This window comes from Vespa crabro, chromosome 1, assembly GCF_910589235.1.
Source record: "Vespa crabro chromosome 1, iyVesCrab1.2, whole genome shotgun sequence".
In the NCBI taxonomy this organism is placed as follows: domain Eukaryota; kingdom Metazoa; phylum Arthropoda; class Insecta; order Hymenoptera; family Vespidae; genus Vespa; species Vespa crabro.
Window position 1 is genome coordinate 4,062,501 of NC_060955.1, and position 10,171 is coordinate 4,072,671.

Sequence of the window (10,171 nt, forward strand, 5' to 3'; positions counted from 1 at the left end):
ACACATGGTCAAAAGCATCAACAACTGTGCATCAACACAAATGTGGACAGTATAAAACCGATTACACTTTAGTCTGAATATTTTACAACGATGTTATGTATAAAGCCATATTTTAGTTTCGAACAAAAGCATTTTGTTGAAAGTAACAGTGGTACCGTTTCGTACGAAACTTATCGTATTGATCTTTTTTTTTTTTATCTTTTCATTCGATTCGATTTTTTTCAAGTGTCTCTGGTATCGTACATGATTTAATTGAATTATTCAAAGGTTTCTTTTCTTGTCCATACGATATTATTTGATATGAATATTCATTAAAAATATATACTATATTTATTCGACGAATAATGTGTTTCAATCCGGTTTTATCATCATTTTTGTTTAAATAACGATACGACGTGATAACGTTGAACGTAACTCTCGGAAAATTTACAATCCCTCGATGGAGTTTGTTATGTAGCTAAAGGAAATAAAAGCATTTCGTTGTGGATCGAGCTCAGAGTTGTTTCATTAAATTATTAGAACTTTTCCTTTAAACCGTCGGTCTTTCCGTTTTACGAAAATCCGAATCGAACCGTATATAACTTGACAGCGGATATAATGCTTGAACGAGATTTCGCTTGATATTCGTGGATCGATCCTATTGATTCGTTAACAAATTCGATATAAATAAACAGAGCGTAACAGAAATTTTTTTTTATTTGTTTGTTTGTTTGCTTGCTCGTTTCTTTCTCTTTTTCTTTTTTTTTTCTTTTTTCTTTTCTCTTTTTACTTATAAACAAGTATTATCGATCCATCCGTACAGCTATATCTAATGAAAGAGCATTAGAAATTTTCGAATTAAAGTTATCACTCGTGTCCTTTTTCCTATTTATTGTTTACATCATGACATACAAAACATTTTTTATAGATGCAGTTTTTCTTCGAAAAAGTTGCAAATACGAAAAAAATTCTCTTTTATAAACAAGACAAATAAAACGAAAATGTTAACAGACGCAGAACTCGACTATGATGGAACCATAGTGAACTGCCATGGGAAAGAGTGAAAAAAATCTAAAAGAATATATACAGTCTCGTATTTTGTTAAACATTGTCGAAGAGGATAGAATGTAAAAGGGTCAATTTTATACATAGAGGAAATTTTTTCAAAGTAAAAAAGAAATTTTAAATTTTTATCAAATGCCGCATTATTGCATTTGTCCCGTTACAACACGACGACGATACGTTTTTGAAAAAATTTTGAGGATCATGACTTTTAAAAGAAAAATAATTCTGCTGTAGTATGTTGTAGGAAAATACACCGCGAACTTCGTGTATCTAGATATATATTAAGTAAAGAACTGATGAAATATATACATACTTCTTTCTCTCTCTCTCTCTCTCTCTCTCTCTCTCTCTCTCTCTCTCTAATATATATATATATATATATATATATATATATATATATATATTATCTTTCGATAGTCTAGTAACTCTCTCTCTCTCTCTTTCTCTCTCTCTCCTCACTTCACATTTTCAAAAGGGAACGCGAGTTTACTTGCGAATTCAACTAACAAACAAACTTCGAAGTTCGCCCGATCGTTCTCGTTTGTCGAAATTCGAATGGAGGAACAGACTAAGGGCTGTTCGCCCGAGTTTAGGATGGAACTTCGCTATTTACCAAAAAACGTCCCTTTAATTAAAGACGTATCTCGCGAAAGAAAGGAAATGTCCGATTAAAGGTAGTTGGTAATGATCAATCAATTGATTACTATTTTCAGACTTTCTACATTGAAAAGTCTCGAATACATGAATTAAGTTACTTCAAAGGGATGATTCAGAAAAATGAAAGAGAGAGAGAGAGAGAGAAAAAAAAAGAGAAAGAGGGAGATCGTTTGGACGATATTTTTCATTAATTGGCTGAGTCTCGATTGTTTGTAGAACGAAAGATAAAGTCAAACAAGGGTGCAACCGTAGGCTAGAGAAGAAACGTAAGGGGTTGCTGGGGGTTAGTTCAGAAGCTTTGCTGTTCCTATTGCTCACCGAGACTAGTATGATCAGACTCGTTATCGGATTCCGTTTTCACGTCAAATTAGTTTTGCGTCCATTTAGTTATCAGCCATCGTTTACCTTGATTAACCAAACTCCTACTTTTCCTTTCCCTTTCGCGAAATGGTGACATAGAACTTCGGTACTTTAATGGACGATTTGCTCGCACACCTTGATTTCCATCAAAGGGTTCGGTATCGTCCCTTTTCTCCTCAAAAGATTCTTATCTCTTAATCGTTTTCTCGTTTAAAAGAGAATATCCGTATATAATATTTATTTTTAATAAATAATACTTTGAAGTTAAAGTCTTAATTATTTTTTTAAATATTGATTTTAAAATATCATAATTGACAAATTGAGTCTAATTAAGAAAGGATAGTATCGATAATGCATCGCTTTCGGGTCAGTCGATTAACGTTACAGTATTTGTGTCATCTAACCAATCATTTATTTTACTTATCGATCGAAACTATACAAGAAATGATTTTCACGAAGTTTTCCCGTTGAATTTCGTCAGTTTAATGTGGTAATTTATCCTTGTCAATGTTTGATTTGAACAGACCGAAATCGGAGTCCCAATAAAAGCGCTTGCGAAAAGGTCGTGTAAAAGCTTCTGTGACATCTCTGGTGCTCCCAACATATTCTCGGAAATCGAGTCCGGTGATTCATGATTTTACCGTCATAGTTACTCCAAATGTGTTTTCTGAATTTTCCAATCTATCTGGTTTATCTTCCGTTCGAGAATTTCACATCGATTCCGATAAATATTGTCTATTCTTTGTTATATATATATATATTTGAACACCATAGAACGTAACAACAATATAATTTTCTAGTATAATATAGACAATGAAAATAATTATTCTTTTAATGCATGTTTGTACATATATCTACTGCTCTATGATATTTGTCATAATCCTATGAAAGATAAGATAATGAAAATTAAATCATCGATTATTCTACGCAATAGAGAAATTTGTTGTAATTTCATTTTTTTTTTTTTCTTTCAAAAAAAATATTATTCGTAGCCTATAAAAATTATGATAGTAACAAACGTTATACGTAAAATGGAATGGCAAAATTCATATGCAAATCTTGAAATTTACTATAACAAAGTTATATTCACTTATATAGTATCTAATTCCATTTTAGTGATAAGGATTTGAAACTGACGGAGGAAGGTTTGCAATACATACATATGTTCCTATATGTTACATGTCTGCGTATTCGTATCGCATGCGAGGTCTCTCTTATGGAGTCTCGAACAGTGGTAAGGTCGGAAATGATTGCGACGTTTAGGGGAGAAATGGAAGCGGATCGTCGAATCCCAACGACGCCATCGATGCGCCAGCGTATAAACTCCAATGGGTGACCATCGCTACGTGACTCGAATTAACGATCACAATTAACGCAATAGCTGGGGGCTTCGTCACACGCACGTTCATTGTGAAGGAAACTCCACAAATCATACGAGTTGTCTTCATGCACGAGTAATACTTTTCATAGAAAGAAAAATATCGATATTGTGACGTATTTTTAATTGGTAAAATTTCGTAAAAATGATATACTTTATGTCGTCGATTCGTCATATTGTTTTTATGATAATGACTTTTTTAAAAAATAATAAAAATACATAACGATATTACTGTAGAACATCAAAGTACCGTTGATATATTAAAAATATATTTTAACCATAATCTCCAAACAATTTTCAAGACGTTGCTTGCATTCACCCTACGAGGAACATAACTATCCAGCGGACAAATATAGCATCGTCGTAACATCTGCCACGTGGTACAAACTTTCTCCTCTTACCAAGCGAGTATTAACTTTTCACTTAAAATTCAGTGGCTTATATATGTACATATATATGTATTTATGATGACAACGGTATTCACGAAGAGAAATCTTTTATGAAATCTTTTAAATTTTTCTACATGATTTTATTGGATATCATAATCGTTCAAATTTTTATATATCGTCGATATAAAATTAATGAAAATAATTAATAGAGATTAACCGTAGAAAGATCAATTTCTTCGAGATGAATTTTACATAATTGCAATATCTATTTCGAGCACGCGAATGTCATAAAGACCGCACACGTTCGTTTTAAGTGGATTTCCTATTGGTTTTGATCCATAGAATTTGCATTGATGCATAGGCACGCATAGAAAGTAGAACTGAATGAATAAGGAATTTAGTAGCTTTCGCATGACACTTTAACACTTCGTCGTCATTTTGACAAATTTTAATGTAATTTTTTTTCATTCTCTATGCTGATAAGAATTATAACATTAACGTTTTATTGATAATGCACGATATTATCGTGTTAATAAAAATGAATAGTTACGATCGAAGGATCGCTAATTGTAAGTCACGCTTTCCGTGACTTTACTAAACTTGAAGACTTTGCTAATTATGAAAGATTAGTTTGATACTTCAAGTTCATAGATCGTTCATGGATAATTCATAAAACGAAAACAAAGGAAAGATGGCGTGATACAGAAGTACACCTACGGCATCCTTTAATTAAATCTGCGACCGATGCGCTAATCCGAGTCCCTTTCATTATTCCTCTTGATTAGAGGGCTCGCGCTAATAACCATTAATGCTATTCTAATAACGGCGCACCAACCGTTCGTAATTGCGCTAACTTCGAAAGGCGATTTGAGACACGTACGGTGAATCACGTTCGTTCGTTCATTCGTACCGATTACATGTCCGATAAGTGTCCATCGAGATGTGAAAGGATCTCTCGAACTTTCCCCTTCTTTGACGATTCATTCTTTTACATACTTATATAACATCTACTCTAGTTTTTGTCTTACGTCATCTCATTCTTTCTTTACCAATGAGAGAAGTGATTCTACAAAAATTTCTTAAAGTTCCTTTCACGAAGTTTGCGCGCCACGTCCCTCATACTTTAGTACTAGGTAATAGTAGTAGTAGTAGTAGTAGTAGTAGTAGTAGTAGTAGTAGTAGTAGTAGTAGTGGTTCTTGCAAACTATTCGAAGAAAAACTTCCAACGATTATGACTGTAGTATTTTAGAATGAAAAAAATTAAATGACTTGTTATGAATGTTTAATAAGAACAAGAATTTATAGTTTAAGTACTAATTACTAAACTTATATTCAGATTATATCTTTTTTTTTTTTCTTTTGTACCTCTTCATCATTTAATTGTCTTTCGTTATTTATTATTTATTCGATATTAAAAAAAAAAATATATATATATATATCGACAGGCTTAATAGGCGACACGCATTTTTTATATCAGCTTTTAACTTTCCATCCAAATGATTTTGTAAATTAATTAGAAGATTCGATACTTCGAACTATAGAAATTCGTTATGTTACCAAAATTTTGATAGATTATCGTAGACTAAACTAATGCGTTTAGAAGTGATAAACGTATGATACTTCGCGACGGGAGAAGTTTAGTTCTCGATGAAGGAGTTATGCGCTGACCTAGCGTGATAATTCGCGTTTATCAAAGGCGATCCTGAAACATCCAGTAGATCGCGCTTTCCTAATGTAAACACTTATAGTGCCCCCTACGCTCTGTTGATCTTACTCGAATGTTAAGCCCGGGTATGTAAAATCTAAATTGCAAGGAAGTTCGTGCAACTATCGATCGCGCATGCGCATAGTACAAGAATATCGTTGACTCTTCTACCGGGTATCCTTTAATTATTCAATACAGAAAGGATACTGCCATTTTGTGTTTATAATATCGTCCCGTATTATAACGAGAAATTTTTAACGCCAGAAATAACGAGTTTTTCTCTACCGATACGACGTCATACGTGTCTTTACAGAAATTTTCTAAAACTACAAAAAAGAAAAAAAAAATATATATATATATATAAGAGTGACCCAACGACATTGGCCAATTTATAAAGGACATTGACTACTTACTGAAAAAATCGTATACTTCGAAATGAAATATAATCAAATAAAACAATTATATATTCTGTTAGCTTTACTATCCGGACGAAATGGGGTTATTGTTATTAATAATATTATTCTAGCTAACAATATTACCAATGTTATTATACTATATATATATATATATATATATATATATATATATAGTGTATATATATATATATAGAGAGAGAGAGAGAGAAAGAGAGAGCAGAAGTTGAACAGAATAAGGTGCAAATTTTGAAAATCTGCCGTGGCGATAGGCGCGATCGATGTTTAGTACTTCAGATACCGATATATTAATGAATAAACGGACAACAATACAGCTACCGGACAGAGATGCAAATGGTGTATCGCCTCGCGATCACGAAAGGCACGCGAGCGAATTCGACATGCTCTAGCTGGTTTCCAGTCTCGCGTTCGAGGTCATCATTGTAACTGGGGACTGAGGGCTACCAGTGCGGGAGTGCCGGAAGTCACTTAGTATGGTAATTTCGTAATTTGTTTCCCATTGTGCTCCGGTATATGATGTCGCCATCGGTCGATCGATTCGCCTCGTCGGATGCATGCGCGTGAAATTGCCACGTTCCCATCGATGCGGTCCCGTTCTAAGAGAATATTCGACGTTTTCACTAGCTTCCATTTTTTCATTCTCTCTCTCTCTTTCTCTCTCTCTCTCTCCCTGTCTATATATATATATATATATACATATATATACATATACATATACATATACATATATACATATACATATATATATACATATATACACACATATATATATATGTATATATATATTCTTGTGTCTCTGTTCGTTGCAACCTCGATCGAAGCATGCACGCCGGGGACAACGTCAGTTAATTTCCCTTCGGACGATATCCCATTGTTTTTCTTTTTTATCGAAAAAAAAAAATCATATATTCGATAGACAAAATTATTGTCGATGTGTAGATTCCATCCTCACACTTTCTATATTTTTTCGATAAAATCGAAAATTACAAGCGCCGGTATCGGTTAACTCCGATAGAAGAAAGAGAATCACACGGAGGAGGGAAAAAAAGGATCGATGTTATCATTCGTACTTTCTGATAACGTACGTTAAATTGGTCCTTTTCGAACGGGGGAAAGTGCCAAATTGAATGGTAAACCGTACGATGAGAAAAAACACGTGGAAAGTTTCTTTATCTCTTTCTCTTTCTCTCTTTCTCTCTCTCTCTCTCTCTCTTTTTCACAAACACATACATACTCTCTCTTTTTATCTTTTTCGCTTTGCAAGAAAGAGAACGATAACACGGAAAAGTAGAAATGAATTACGACGCTCGAAGATAATTTGAATACGTTCGAATTTGAACTGGGTAAAATTAGAGATTAAAAAACGTTTCATTCTGAAAATGAGTTGGAAGAGAGATAATGTTTGTACGGTAAACTACAAATACTTCTTCTATTTCTTCGTTTTATTAATTTCCAACGAGAGATAAAGTTTATTTAACGAAGTTCATCAATTTGGTATTAATGAAACGTATACGTATAATTGAATATACATGTCCATTCTAATCTCCTTTAATTCGAATGCCGAAAAATCCTTCAAAATATGTATTTAGATATGGGGAAACATTCGCACTATCCAATAAAAGATATAAAATTCGCATCCATATTCAGCTATCGTCCCATGAAAAATAATAGGTTTTAACTAGAGATTGTCCATCATTAAAAATGCAAATGCGATTAAAAATCGTAATACTGGTTTACGATACATATATATATATATATATATATATATATATATATATATATATATATATAGTCGAATATGATAAAATGAATTTTATAAAATCGAATTTGATCGCAGGTAGCTTATAATAAAATGAAGAGGATATAATAAAAGCGTATAAGCGTGAGATACTTATTCGGGAACGATTTCACTATATCGTGAGATCGATAATTGATGAGCGATTATTCGAAATAGATAGCTATTATGGGAATTTGGATGTGTATCTAATTATACTGTTAATCGTCGAATCGGCTATCTATCGTCGAACTGTGACGTTTCACAGTAATACATTCAACAACGACTATAATTTTTCATTGAGATTTGTTGTTAATCGGTAAGAGTTTTACGAGTTTTAAAACGGTATAGACACTTATCCTTGTCTATCGGTCGCGTTCTGAGAATTATGCACCTGCACCTACATTACTTGCTTTTTATATCGTCCTCTACTCTCTCTCTCTATATATATGTATGTGTGTGTGTGTGTGTGTGTGTGTGTGTATCCCATTACTTCTCTTTCCACTCTACGACTTACGGATACATCCTCAAAAGCGCCGTGCGTCGTTTTTATTTTCGCTTGGCAGCGTTTACTTAATCTCCCTCATTCTCTTGAAAATAATGGCTAGTTACCGGTTTCTTTGTCACGCGATATTTTCAACAATAACTCTTTCAAGGATAACTCGTTTTCGGAAAGAAAATGATTTACAATGAATTCGTTCTCTCTCTTTTTTTACTTTTTTCTTTTTTCTTTTTTTTTTTTTTTATTTTCTTTTCTTATTTACCCTTTTTATCTTCTTTTCATTTATTTATTTTCTTTTTTTTTTGTTTTTTTTTTTTTGTTTTTTTTTTTTTTTTTTTAATTACTATCAATAAAATGCGTCAACGCGGTATTAAAGTATAAACGCTTCGATATAACTGATAATATAAACTAGCATTTATTCCGTTGATCCTTTTCGTACAATTTATATCTCGGATCTGTGAATACGAAGTAAAAGCGAAGCTGGATTATCATCGTTATCGCGAAATAGACGATAGATATAGTCCCTCGACTTTGCATCCGAGCTGCTCAATTAAGCTTAATTGACTCGAGTAGGTAACGAAATTTTATCCAGCAAAGAAACAAGCATTAATATCTAAAATGCCATAAAAGAGAGAGCATGCCGGAGGATACAAAAGAATTCGTATCCTTTTGACCTCTTAACGTTTTCTCATTTAGGTTAAAGGAACATTCTGATATTTACTAACGACCTCCGAAAATGACAAGCTCTATCTAATTTTCTAAAGTGCTACCTTGTCTCTCTCTCTCTCTCTCTCTCTCTCTCTTTCTCTCTCTCTCTTTATATCAATCTATCTATCTATCTCTATTTCTCTCTCTATCTCTCTCTCTCTCTCGTATTAGAAGAAAATTTTTCCGGATGACACGTAACTGACACGTATAATCGAGTATTCTAGTATTTCCTTGATAAGAGATAAAGAAACGTTGTAAGAAATAGTTAAGAATGGTTAAGAACTATCATGGAATGAGGTCGAACGATGAATCGTTCGATTCGATCGATTCGAGCCTTACGACTACTACCTCGTTAGAATTAAGACGACTTTAGGGATTATCGCATCTTCTCCTTAAGGGGGAAAAAAAAACTAACGATTGCGATAATGACGTGGCCATATCAAGATCAAGAAAGTTTCGAAAAGTCGTCGATTGTATGAATGAGTGGATACCAAAAGGGGAGGCAAAAAAAGGGAAACGTTTTGAGGATTAAAGGTCGATATCGTTGACTGTAGTAATTAACTGGGATTTACTACGCATTGGTGAACACCAATCGTTGCTTTCTCCTCTTCGATCGTGGACTTTAATTGCCTTCTTCTTTCTGGCTATTCCTTTTTTTATCTCTTTTTTCTCTCTCTTTTTCTCTCTCTCTCTCTCTCTCTCTCTCTTTATATATATGTATATATAAAGATACATACATACATATATACATACATATATATATATATATATGTATCTTGGTCCCCATTCATCTAAAGTGGCCACAAAACGAGCGGTAGGTCCCCGAGGGCCGTTGTAATCTTTTGCAAATCGTTGGGATCCGTAATGATAGCCGGCCATCCGGCGACATTCGAAATGAGATTCCTTTTACGATAGCTACCGACATGTTTTTACTCTTACTGTGAAATTCTGTGGAACGTTGAGAAAACTAGGACCACGTAGATGAAAGTAATAAAGGAAATTATACAATTGTCCTGAATCTCGTTGGTAATTCGCTTTGCGTATTAAATCCGTATACGTAATTGCACGTATGTATAATGATCAATGGAATTTTGTGATAACGATGAATTGACAAATTAATTAATCGTTTCGTTCTTATGATTTTATGAAGAAATTGTAAATTCTTAGAGTTCAAATGTCGAATAAAAAATTTTGTTCTTTAATACCTGATCGTCATATTA